Source organism: Pinus tabuliformis, chromosome 7 (genome assembly GCF_031772625.1).
Source record: "Pinus tabuliformis cultivar Carrire ecotype Pingquan chromosome 7, CPIR1, whole genome shotgun sequence".
Classification (NCBI taxonomy): Eukaryota; Viridiplantae; Streptophyta; class Pinopsida; order Pinales; family Pinaceae; genus Pinus; species Pinus tabuliformis.
In genome coordinates, this window is record NC_142293.1 from 1806654071 (window position 1) to 1806667990 (window position 13920).

Below are 13920 nucleotides of genomic sequence, written 5' to 3' on the forward strand. Positions count from 1 at the left end.
AAGCTCCATGGGTAGTATGTTTTGTTTTCAATAGTCTTGTTGGTTATAGGTGTCATTGAACACTCAGGATGGTGTTCCCCCAAGGGGGAGGGTTTTGTAACAGCCCTGGTAAAAATTCCATGTAAAAATATATAAGACCATGATGGATGGGACACATATTCCTAGCCTAATGTTGGGCAAGACATCCTAGTTTGGGTGTTCATTTGGTTGTTTATGGCTAATGAAATTGGAAAAGCCAATGACGAAGGCTATGGAAAGGAAAATTGGCATTTTTGGCACATTTATTTATGAAAATAATGGAAATTAGGAGAAAAGGGAGGTGAAAGGTCACAGGTTGCATGTGAGGAGGAAATTGAAGGAAAATGATGGAAAATGAAGAAATAGAGGCCTCATTGATATAAAAGCTTATGAGGATCAGTTGGAAAGCTTAATTAGTTCAACTTTGGAGCTCTCTGTCTCTCTCTCTCACTCTTAGACACTTAGATTTTTCTTGCAGCACTTTGGCATTGGAGAAAGAAAGGAAAATAAGGCAATAGGAAGAAAAGATCAAGCAACAAAAGGAAGGATCAAGCTACTATAGCAGGCTTCATTACAGGTATCGAATTGTATGTGTATTTTCCTTGTTATATTTTCCATGCATGGGATTGCATGTGGTTATTTTCTATCATGGCATGCATTCTTCCAAGTGTAACCATGTTTTTAGCCTAGCCTTTCCATTTGCGGATAGCCACAGTGTGATGGGGTTCTCGTGTTTTGGTTGAGCTAGGTTGCCGGATGGATTGGATGTTAAGTGGGAAATACCTTTGAATGTTAGAACACATGACTTTATGGTCCTTAAACTGGCCTGTGGATCATGGTAAAACCATTGGTCTAATAACCCCTCATCCAAACTATGGGTTGTTCTAAAGCCAAGATTGTGTTGCCTCGGTGGACCTAGGAATCCTTGTCAGTGAATAGCAAGATATACGGTAAAGCTGAGAGGTGGTTTTCTCTCTGTTGGGCCTAGTAATACCAGTTTTGGATATGTGGTAAAGCCTCGAGAGTGGGTCTCGGCTTAGGGCATAGTGATCTAAGTTTGGATTGTGGTAAAGCCTAAGAGACTATGAGACATGAAAATTCATCATAGTGTAGGTGGAGAAAGTTGGTGGCATCCTTGCTTGTTTGACCTAGTGATCGGGTGTAGATCACAATAAGGCCTGTTATGACGTGTTCATTGTGTTTCCCTAGTGATTCGATATGGGCTATGGTAAAGCCTTGTTTCTATTGATGAGGGTGAGGTGGTTTAGCTTCGGTATGACGTGGTTGGTTCTTTTGGTTGAGTCCCACATTCATGCTTGGAATATGGCATGGGGGTGAATGGATGAAGAGAGATTTGGCTCATCCGTTCTATGGTCGGGTGGAACGTGGAAGTCCCATCCCAAGTTTGGTTTTTGCATCATTAATGAAAGGTTATTTCTCCTTGTATTTATATGAGCATTTTTTCGGATTATATGTGGTCTATATAGTTGTACTTTCATGAGTATTTTTGTTGTTATTATGTTGGTTATGTGTGTTTTTTATGACAACAATTATTTATGGATCTCAACATGCTTTTGCTTGTAAATGAATGGATAATGTAGATTTGTCTCAATAGATGGTAATGCAACAAATGGCATGAGAGAACAATGGTTCGTAGTGATTCTCAGATAAGTAAAAGATCCTTATCTTTAATTCTATTGGCTACACCTATAGATTACATGCTTGCGACATGTTTGACGAAATACCTATCATGGCCAGTAGGGTTCTGATTAGGGTCTTGTTTAACTTATTGCTTTTGCATCATTATTTCCCTATTATTTTACTTCTCCTAAGTTATCTTTCCATTCAGGGTTGTGTCCTGGGATTTGTGTCTAGAAAAGCGGCTCAAATCCCGGGGTTACTGGCATAACACTAGAAAATTAGGTCTCTAGATGTTGTCATGCCTATAGCATGAGAGCGACTGAGGCTTACTATTTCTAGAACATCACTGGGACTGAGGGACAGATGTTTGAGTGGTTGACATGTTTCTTGAGGTTTTTGTTGTTGACGTGGATAGGTTGGTTAATGTGTTCTGTCGATTCAACTTCCTTATGATCGCATAGGAGGTCATATCCAATCATAGTATCCTCTTGTTTCATGTTTACCCTAAGTGGATTGCTACTTGGGTAGATGTGTGAGGAGGGTGTTACAGTGAAACTCATGTTGAATGTTATCATTTAAAATCCCTATGAACACATCAATCCTATGTTCCTCTCAAATATCATTTACCCTTATATTCAAATTTTGGAAGTCATCAATATCCTCTGCCATTGAACCCTTTTGTTTGAGATTTATCAATTGGCTAAAGAAGGTGTTGCTCTTTATATCCTCATAATGTGCTATCATTTCCTCCATAACAATTGAGCAAGTGACAAGTGGTTTACGATAACAAATCGATTGATACCATACAAATTGATTAGGCTATAAACATAAAGTTTCATTGCGTACCTTTTGTGTGTGTTGGACATTATGGAGATCAAAATATTTCTCCATCTATAGTATCTGTGTTATTGGATCATTGCCATCAGACTTCCTCATATTTATCTTTGGAATATGGTGGGCCATAAATCAAATTTTCGAGTCTATGAAATCATGATTAACATTACTTTTTTTGTCATCATGAGTTTCATCTAATATATTTTCGCCATTAGAAAGCATTTCTTGTAGAAACTTTGTCAAACCTTCTTTCAAGCCTTCCATGTCTTCTTATAAACCTTCCATGTATTCTTTTAATACATCCTTGAAACCTTCAATGTATTATTTCAAATCATTCTTGAAGCCATACTTCTTAGCTTCCATTTCATTTTTTATTACTCTTTGCAAGAGTGAAATTTGTTGCACTTGGTCTGATAATTTTGATATATCATGTTGCATTTCTTCCTCTTCTTCATTCGTCATAGTAAATATTTTTGGTTTCTTACTAGGTGTTTCCATTTTCTTACTTTGAGTCATTTTGGAATCAAATAATTATATTTATGCTTGAATATGCCCTTTGAATCACTTCAAACTGATTTTCCAAATACACGTTATGAAAAATTAAAAAACTACACACATTTTTCTTGATTTTTAGGAGCTAGATATTGTAGCTATTGTATCTCTATAATTGTGCATCTCCAAGATCTAAATTTTCATCCTTTGGTATCTCTATGAGTCTTATTTTGAACCCAACAAATCGGACCAATATTGGATTCTTCAAGAAATATTTATGCCCAATCTCCCACAATGACCTGATTATAGATTGGTTTAGTACAATGAACTTGTATGGAGTGCCACGTTGTAATTTCTTCAACCTTCAGCCTTGAAAATGATTCCCAAAAAGCTAAAATCCATCCTCCTTTCGTCACTTTTTATGAAATTCAAATCTTATGCTCAAAGAATGAGTTATGATGATTTTCCCTAGGTCACCTATTTGAGATGGAATTCTGGAGCCTGAAAAAACCTTAACTTCCTTGGATCATATCTCCGAAAATATAGTGAGACAAGATCTACAATTCGTACACGAATTTCACCATGAGTGTAGTTCCATGTGGTTGCAATTTCCTATTCTGAAGCTTCATAGAAAAAATTTATAGCGAAAATTCCATGAGGGCCTATTTGAAGCAGTGAAACCCTAGAATCCAAATCTCTAATACCAAATTTATGCAACCAACTCACAAAAAGATAGATCAACCACTTAGAAATTATATTCTTTGAGGTGGAAACCTCCTTTACATTACGTAAATGAACAATTCTTGGATCATACAAATGATGACCTATTTTCTATATATAGGAGTCCAAGGGGTCTCAATATAATGAGAGCCTACATAACAATAATAATGTAAGTTTACAACAATAACAATAGTTGGCTTCTATGGGGCACAATAATAACAATATGGGGACTGCATGGGCATAACAATAACCATAAGGAGGCTATACTAACAATAACAATAAGATGCTACACTAGTAGTATAGGGACCTAACACAAAGCAAAGGGATTAATACTAAAAACCCAAGGGATGGGTACTAAAAATACAAGAGATTATAAACCCAAGGAAATAATATTAAACACAAGGAATAAATATTATAAACCCAAGGTATAAAAACCCCAAGATAAGGATTATAAACCCTAAAATAAACATGGTTGACCATGGTTTAACATCATTAATTTGATACTGAGACGATCGTTGTCAGAATGCGACATTCGACCATGGTTATCCATGGTTGATTTTCATATTGAGACAATCCTTGACACATTCTAACATTAGACCATCGTTGACCATGGATGATCACGATTGTAAACCTAAGGGATTTATATTAAACCCGAGGAGTAATATTATAAACCCTATGAAAAATATTATACCCTAGGAATATGAACCCTTAGATTAATAAACCCAGGGGATTAATTCTAAAACCCTTGCGTTTATAATATCAATTCCTTGCGTTTATTAATTTTGAGAGGTGACATGAAGAAATTGAAATGAAATGTAACATTGCAACAATGAGTATTAGATAAATTGTCATGTTGCAACAATGTTTGTCAAAATGCGACGTTGGGTTTATTTTTGCATAACTACATGCCACCAAAATTGCCATACTCAAATCCCTTTTGAATTATTTTGTTAGAAATATCACATACATCATGAATGCTAACATTTAGGAAATGCAAGGAATTAAATTGTTTATAAATTATTATTTTATAGTCTTTTTTAGTGAAAACAATATTCAAAATATAGTGCAAAATCTTAGAAACAAATGAATAAGAGATAATAATTTTTTCGAAAATAAATTCATATAAAATAAAATGAAATGCAATAAACATTTGTAAATTCATTTGTTCATTTACTATAATCACATTTGAATATTTTAAATTTTTAAAAGATATAACACGTGAAACATTATTGAAGAAATTTTAAATCTATAAGGAAATTAAAAGAATTAAATTGTTTATAAATTATTATTTTATAGTTTTTTTTAATGAAAAATACTCAAAATGCAAAATCTTTAAAAAAATGAATAATAGATAATGGTTTTTTCAAAAATAAATTCATATAAAATAAAATGAAACTAAATAAACATTTTTAAATTCATAAATTCATTTACTATAATCTCATTTGAATATATTAAATTTTTAAAAAATATAACATGTGAAACATTATTGATGGAATTTTAAATCTATAAATTTATAATTTTTTTAATGTATTATATATTTCAAAATTGATAATTAAAGTAAGAGAAAAAAACAAACGCAATTTTATGTTTTTACTTCATTTATTTTACTTATAATCGATTTACGATATAATACATTTCAAATTTTAAAAATAAAAATATATTTCAAAACATCAACCATAATTTCATAATTTATTAACCATGGAGGAACTTATGATGGAAATTTTTAATATAAACAGTGTACTTCGTAAGTAAAATATTTCAATGCCATATTAAGTAAAATACTTCAATGTCAGCTAGTATGTACAATGAAAAGGAATAAATTTTCATGATTAAAACATTTTTAAACATTTCAATGAATGTTACTATTTTATATTTGGGCTATATTTCTCTTTCAATTTTATCTTTGAGATGCAAACATTTTTTTTCAAATTTTGCATTTAAAAATGATTACATAGGTAGAAATTATATCACTCTAAACACTTCTTAGATTTGGGATTAAAATGGATCAATACTAAAAAAAAACTTGCGATTGGAAAATTTGTTATTGAAAGATTGCAAATTAATTTTAGAGAACAAATTCATTCATGCTACTTTACCTAATTCTATATTGAAAACCTAGGAAAACCCAAAAACATAGTTGAGCTACTTTTATACATTTTTATTTGAAAAGTAAAGCAATATTCCATGGAGCAACCCTTCAAATCATTAACATCTAAACAACACTCAGTAACTAAATTTATAGTGGACACATAATTGATCTCATGGAGATTCATGGCATAATAAGGTCAAACCTTGTACTCCTCATTTGTACGGTGAGACATATTCCTCTTGATATTTAAGGGTGTGTAAGTTAGCCTCATGATCCAATATCAAATTCCCAAACTTCTCATAGACGTTGTCCATGTGAAATTTTCCACTATTACACACATGTGGCAACGTACAAATATATGTATGTTTAGATACTCGTAAAGAAGTCATGGAAGTAAGTTGATGCCACAATTATAGGAAAATACCTTGTTATATATGGTATGGAAAAAATCGTTAATAATCGAAGAAGACATAGCATTCACAACTTGTAGCCCAGATTCTTCGAGCATGAGGAGAAGATTGGAGTACACAATCTAATCTTCGAACACATTGAGGGAGACCTTAACACCAAAATGGATGGAATTTATTTGCACCGTAGTAAAGACATAGGAAAATACCTTGTTATATATTTTCTTATATATAAATGAATTTTATAAATAATGATTAGTAACTTATCATGGAGGAACTTATTAGAATTGGAATAATCTCAAATCCCTATGAAATTGGTGGGTGGGGAGCCACCTGGCACAAATATAATTTTTTAAAATTATTAAAAGTAATGGAACATTTTGCTAAATAATTTTTTCATATATATAAATGAATGTTATAATAATAATGAGGAACTTATTAGAATTGGAATAATCTCAAATCCTTAGGAAATTGGTGGGTGGCACAAATCTAATTTTTTTAATTTATTAAAAGTCAACGAAACCTAACAAACTCTATAATACAGTACAACAATTTATAAGCATTAAAACTAGGCATATTCTAAGCATATCTCATTGAGAATGAATTTAGGCCTCAATAAAAAAAAATAAAAATAAAAAAAGTCAACAAACCTCCTTCCATCTAAAGTTCATATATATACCTTATCGCCAAATTATAAAATGAATTACATCTCTTCCTCCTAAATGCCAGACACCAATAAAATGTTTGAACGATTAAGAACATGTGCTTCCTTGTTAAAAAATAAGTACTTTATCCTACAAATAAGTCCCAAACATCAAATTTTATTTTCTTAAATTATTATTATCAATAATATATATCCATTTTAACTTATAAAATACAAATCTTTGGAAATACAAATTTCTCTTTAAAAAATTAATATTCAAATATTTAAATAAATACAAAATTTATATAAATTTATATTCATTTTCTATGAATGGAAGAACAAGGAAACTTCCCCTTCTGGTCTTTGAAGTGTTCCAACACCTCTCATATTGATTGCTAATACAACATACTTCCCCTTACAGTCTTTGAAGTGTTTGAACACCTCTCATATTGATTGCTAATACAGCATACTTCCCCTTCTGGTCTTTGAAGTGTTCGAACACCTCTCAGAGGTGGTGGAACACGTAAAGTACCAGAAATGCCAGTTTCTTCGAAAGGTGGCAATGGTGGTGATCGCAGTATTGAAGATTATTCATCTGCATTTCTTATAACAAAAGAACGGGTTATTTGTTGATGTGATGGATGTTAGCCTTCCAAGTTCACTTTATTTCAATAGATTTGTTCATTTTTAGACCAAGAATTGTGAGATTTGTGGTTGTTTCAAAGAGTGTTTGTTGTTCACTTCATTGATAATGTTGATTATGGGAGATTTTTTGAAGGGTGTTCTTACTTTTGGTTTAATAAAGAGATTATATAATTTTATAGCTTTAAAATTTTGATCCTTGTCTTATGTCAATTACTAAAATGCATTGTGGGTTACATATTTTGTCAATACATTTATGACATTTATGTATGTTTGAGGATATTGGTAATTTATTGGGAATTTACCTGAAATTATATCTTGAGAGAATTTTGATGGGATTGTTTACATATGTTTGTATTTCTTTTGAGAAAAAGCTTAGTGAGGTTTTCTAAATAAAGTTTTTTTTTATATGGAGAATTTTTCAAAGTGCCCAAGTCTCATAAATGAGAGCACAATATTTTGCTGTCATATCTCTCTATTTACAAATTAAATGTTTCCATGCTCTTGTCAATCCTTTGAAGGAAAAAGGGGCCAAAAATGAAAAGCTAGAGTTATCTTTTTCCTTTTCTTTTTTTCCTAAAAGTAAGTATCCACGCAGATCCACCAGAGGGTTAGAATTGTTTAGAAAGTAAAAAACATTAAATTGAGGGTTAACAATGATAGGTGGCATTAGATGAATTCATGGATTCCCATTTTTTCTCTTACAAAGAAGCAATTGTTCCTAAAGCCTATTTAAGTGGAACAACAAAATGACTTCATGAAAATGATTCACTTGATTTACACAAAAAATTAGTTCCCTCTATGAATCATGATATACCACATTCTAATTTATAATTAGATTTTGTATATTCTTAAAAAATTAAAAAAAAATATTATTTATAAAATAAAAAATGATTTAGTTATATAGATTTCTTTTAATTGTAAGCTAAATTTTGAAATTACAAATTTTATAATTCTTGATCACATTTTCACTCTCTTATATATTATTCCATTTTAGACTTGCTCTTATATATGGTACGATTTACATCTTAAAAATTATGATTTTGTTTAATAAATAAAATTATAATTATTTTCCAAAAAAGAGGCTTTTCGTAATTTCAAGTGTCATTAAGAATAAATTAGTTTATACGCGTGGTACTAAAAGTTTAAAAAAATATAATTTATTTTTATTTTTAGTATGAGTACTTTATTATTTAAATTTTAAGAAAATATAATATTTTATTTATATATAAGATATTTTATATGTTTTTTTAGAGGATAAAAAATATCTGTTGGAACTAAGATTGTGTTTACACAAAAATTTGTAAGTGTTAGTACACAAATTCATGTGGAGAGTTAAAGAATTTTTGAGAGGAGGTTAAGCACATGCTGGATTATCCAATGTCCAACAATCTCCCTGAGTGCCATCGAAGGAGTGCTTCAAACTCAAGACATGTGGCTCAAATACCACTAGTTGGAACCACTATTTTCATTACACCAAAACCTATAGGTGTTAATAAACAGATGAATCACCAGAGTTAATGGATCCTTAAGAAGTTGTTAAGCACATGTAGCAAAACACATAGAAAGCATTGGATTCTCTAATATTCAATAACATTATTATATAAATAGTTTTTAATTTTAATTTTTTCTTAATGAAGATTACTAATCTATATTTCTTATATGAAAATGATAGAGTCATTTATTAATTTAATGGGTGTTGACTTCCTATATTCACTTTATATCAAGGATTTGTTCATGTGAGATAGAAAATTATGAGATCTCCCTTCCAAAGAATTTTTTTCTTTGTTAAGATCTTTGACCATGTTCATTATGAGAGATTTTTTGAACATTGTCCTTAGTTTTGGAAAGCCACATGACTTTTATAACTTCATAGCCTCCAAATTTTGATTCTCACTTTTAGTAAATTACTAAAATGCTATAGTGGATTCCTCGTCTTAATTTGGCAGTACATTAATGGCATTTATATGTCTTTGAGGATATTCGAAGCTCTTTGAGAACTTACATCAAATTATATCTTTAGAGAGATTTCTTGGGATTATTTCGAGATGCTTGTATTTTTATTGACAAAAAGCTTAGTAAGTGTTTTTTAGACATAGTTCTTTTCAAATGGAGAATTGTTCAAATTTGTCATGTCTTAAATTATGAGACCACAATATTTCATTGTCATATGTCCTCTCCATCTAAAAGGAGAATTGTTCAAATTTGTCATGTCTTAAATTATGAGACCACAATATTTCATTGTCATATGTCCTCTCTATCTAAAAGTTATATTGTTTCATGTTCTTGTTAATCCTCTCAAAGAAAAAAGGGCCAAAGACAAAAATAAAAGCTAGAATTGTCTAGAAAGTGAAAATGATTAAAATGAGGATTAACAACAACAATTATCACCAAAAAAATTCATTCCTCCTTCAAGGGCCAACAACAAATTTAGGGATTCTTATCTTTTCACCAAGATGAAAGTCGTTGTTCCTAAAGTTTTTTGAAGGAAAAATTTAGAGGCTATGTCTATGCTTCTTCCTAAAAAAATGTAAATTTCTATTTTTTCCTAAATTATTCACTCAAATTTTATAATAAAAAATGATTTTACTTTAAAAATCACCCAAATTGTATACAGCCTAATATAAAATCATTAGAAATATAAATATTTTTACAAAATCATCACTAAATATTTCACAATTTGCATATTAGGGACCAGAAATCCATTAAGATTTCACCAAGAATTCTAAACTTTAAGATAATCTTCCATCCCTAACATTCTCCTTTAAATGGAACAGAAAAAAGAATTCATGAAAATAAGTTCCTTGTGTAAATCTTGATATACAAAATCCTAACCTATAATAAAAACTAGAAAGGTTAAAAAGAAAAAAGAGAAAAACATAAAAAAAATAAAAAAATAAAAAAAAAATATTTATAAATGATAAGAAATGGTGTGTGTGTGTGGAATTGTAATTTTTATAAATGTTGATAGCATTTGCACTTGCTCTTATATATTGTGCCATTCACACTTTCTGTTACATATTATAATTATTTTCTTAAAAAAACATTGCATATTTTCAATTTTGTGAATCACAATAAATTACTTTATATGGGTTGTACTCAAAAGTCAAAAACAAAAAATTAGATCCATTATTTACATTTTTTTAGGCTTTTTTTTTCAACTTAAGTTGGATGAGGATTTGTTGACTTCTTCTTTATTCTTTTAATTGTGGGCCTAGATTGATTCTCAAGGGAATATGCTCATCATATGCTTCTTCTAAATTCTTATCAATGGTTGTAGTGTGTTACAAAGTTTTTTAGGTTTCATTGGCGTTTAATAAATTTAAAAAAACATATATTATTTCCACATGGCTCCCTACCCACCAAGTGTGTTACAAAGTTTATTACGTTGCATTAACTTTTAATAAATTTTAAAAATTAGATTTGTGCCACATGGCTCTCCACCCACCAATTTCCTAGGGATTTGAGATTATTCCAATTCTAATAAGTTCCTCTATGATAATTTCTTCATTATTATTTATAACATTCATTTATATATAAGAAAATTGTATTTAGCAAAATGGTCCATTACTTTTACTAAATTAAAAAAATTAGATTCATGCCAAGTGGCTCCCCACCCACCAATTTCCTAGGGATTTGAGATTATTCCAATCCTAATAAGTTCCTCCATGATAAGTTCCTATTCATTATTTATAAAATTCATTTATATATAAACAAATATTATTTAACTAGATGCACCATTTTACAATAAGATGTGTAATTCTTTTTTTTCAAGTTAAAGTTGACCCATAACCTTTTTATACATCGCTAATGAGGAAAATGTGTGCATTAGTAAGACATTCTTCATGTTGCAATAGTTTTTCTAGTTATATTTATGAAGCCTTCTCCTATATCAACCACATTAATATTTTTAATGTGGTTCTACTGGTGATTTTTATATGAGTACTCTATTATTTAATTTTTAAGAATAAAATATAATATTGTAACATACATTGATACGTCATCAATTGTTTTTACCAAGTTTATTTATCACTCTTCATTTTATTTTGTTTTAATATGAATTGTTAAAACTATTAGGCTAAAAGACCAGAACAAATCTTGTTAAGTATTAATTAAAAGATTTTGGATCAGTTTGTTAAAGCACTGGAGAAACAGCCAAATTAACTTCTGAAAATAGTTACAATTGTTCCTTAACCCTTTTCCTTCAAGAGGAAAAAGGATAGAACCCTTGAGGGGGGTGAGAGGAAATGGACTATGATGAATTCTTCCTAGAGCTGGGAAAACTTAAACAGTGGGAAAGAAAACTATGATAATAGTTGCAGGGTATGAGACTTGAGGCTGGACAAAGTCATGATGCCCAAGGTACCCAACTATTTATCATTGTCAGAAGTGGAAGAGCTTGAGGGCGAATCTGGATATAATTGTCAATTTCAAGGCTGGGTGGAAATACCTTCCAAAATAAAAAGTTATGTGCATAACAAGAAAATAGATAAGTGATATTACCATGTCAATCATTATTACTAGGAAAAGATAGATTGTTTACTGTTACAGCAGAAAGTACATTAACAAACTAGATTGTAGTACTAATGTTATACTAATTTATGAATAGAGTAGAAAATATTGTCTTTAATACAATGCATTATTAGCAGACGTTTACATATAACTGAAGTATGTAAGAAGCAATGAATGTATTATCTTACTGGGCAAGATATTTAGAGTAGACAGATTAATGATTAAATTCGGAGAACATTATAAGCAAGAACATTAAATTAATATTCCTTCTGGTCTTTATGTATCTTCTATAACACTGACTTGGCACAGTCCATGGGAAACACACACAATATATAAAATATCAGTTCTTAGATTTCACACTAATAATATGTCTTTATTGAGGACTGAAGAAAACATTATAAACATAATCGACAACTATCCTATAGTTTATGTTGCTTATAGCAATGACCTAGGGTTTATCAGCTCTCGGATGAGTAACTCACCACGAGCCAAGTACCCAGGTGTTGTTAAAACCATGAACCTCTGAGCTATTAAACATTAGCTATATTCAAACAGAACTGAAAGACTCCATTTAGGAACCAGTTATCGATAGCCATAACATAATATCACAATCGAACTGTTTGCATATTAAACCCTTAAAATCAATTCATTAAAGCTGATATGACACAGAACCGAATCTCTTAATCAATGAATATTAGAAGTCGAGATAGCATGGTGGGTTCAATACATCAGTCTAAATATGTATGAATATATAAATCTTATGCCAAGAAATGTCCGATAGATTTCCACGAAAGAACTCGTGGAATTAAATGACCATTCCAAGCACTGTGTTGGCATTACAAAGGCCAATAGTTTCAAAATAACATAAATACAATCATTAACAATAGCACACACTCTGGCTACAAGCCTTAAACCCTATCTATAGACATTCTTTGAAAACCCTCTTTCATGGGAAACTGGCTCTAAGAGCTCGAGGCATAGAGAAGTTCAGAATCTAAACCCACCAGGGAAACAAAGAAAGAAGTGTTGTTTAGTAAGGTGGTCATCCTCCAAGAGCCCCATGCCGAACGAAGGTTTCGATCCATCAGTGAGCTTACCAGCACATTAAACACCAGTGATGAAGACCAGAAATCTTGCAACATCTTGACTCCTATATGGAAAACTTGTGATAATTTGAGGGGGTTTACCTGAGTGGAAGTTGGGCATCCCTCGAAGCGGCGGTCGAACCTATAAATACACAAGACAATGTTAGCAAAATAAAATGGAGTATATATCTTAATGTCAACTCTTTGAAAAGGAAACAATGCTTACCTCTTGTTGCCGTGAAGTCCACCCTCTCCACATGGGATTTTGGAATCCATGTTGTACCCATTACACCTGTTCCAGTGTGACCAAAAAGCCCGTCAAGCATTCATATAAATCACCACAGTGCACCTTAGACTTAATAGAGGAGTTTTAATGGAGAAATTCTAAGGTAACAGTGACAAGGGCTTACAAAATACTTGAATTTGTGGGCACAAGTATGGCGGAGTGATGAACCGGGTCACCATTGCAGAGCCAAGAGTTGAACTGAGACATAACCAAATGAACCTCCCTCATCGCTGAGAAGCTCATTAATATACTCCACCAAACCTGAATCATAGAAAGCATAGATCTAAATGGATCCAACGACAGATTGAAGGCCAGATGCAGTACTTGGAGACCCTTCCGAGAAGCTACAGTTAAGGGCATTAACACCGAACTAAATGGCCAGTAAGGAGATGAACTGAGAAGACAGGAAAGGACCTCAGGTCTCTCCCACCTTGATGAGGAGGGGCCATCCCGAGGTCGGTCGACTTGAGGAGATTTATTGTAGGCTACAGCATGGCAGGCTATGTGGATGTCCAGCGAGGATATCAAGTGGAACCACAACAACATTAAAC

General features: G+C 31.5%; 1 long non-coding RNA gene across 1 annotated transcript; it reads right to left on the reverse strand.

Annotated features, from left to right (window-relative positions):
* Positions 1-12832: 12832 nt before the first annotated feature.
* Positions 12833-13602, reverse strand: LOC149255588 (uncharacterized). The gene is made up of 3 exons (XR_016266386.1): positions 13494-13602; positions 13310-13375; positions 12833-13225 (listed from the first exon to the last, which is right to left on the reverse strand). It is a non-coding gene; the product is annotated as an uncharacterized LOC149255588 (long non-coding RNA).
* Between the last annotated feature and the right edge of the window lie 318 nt (positions 13603-13920).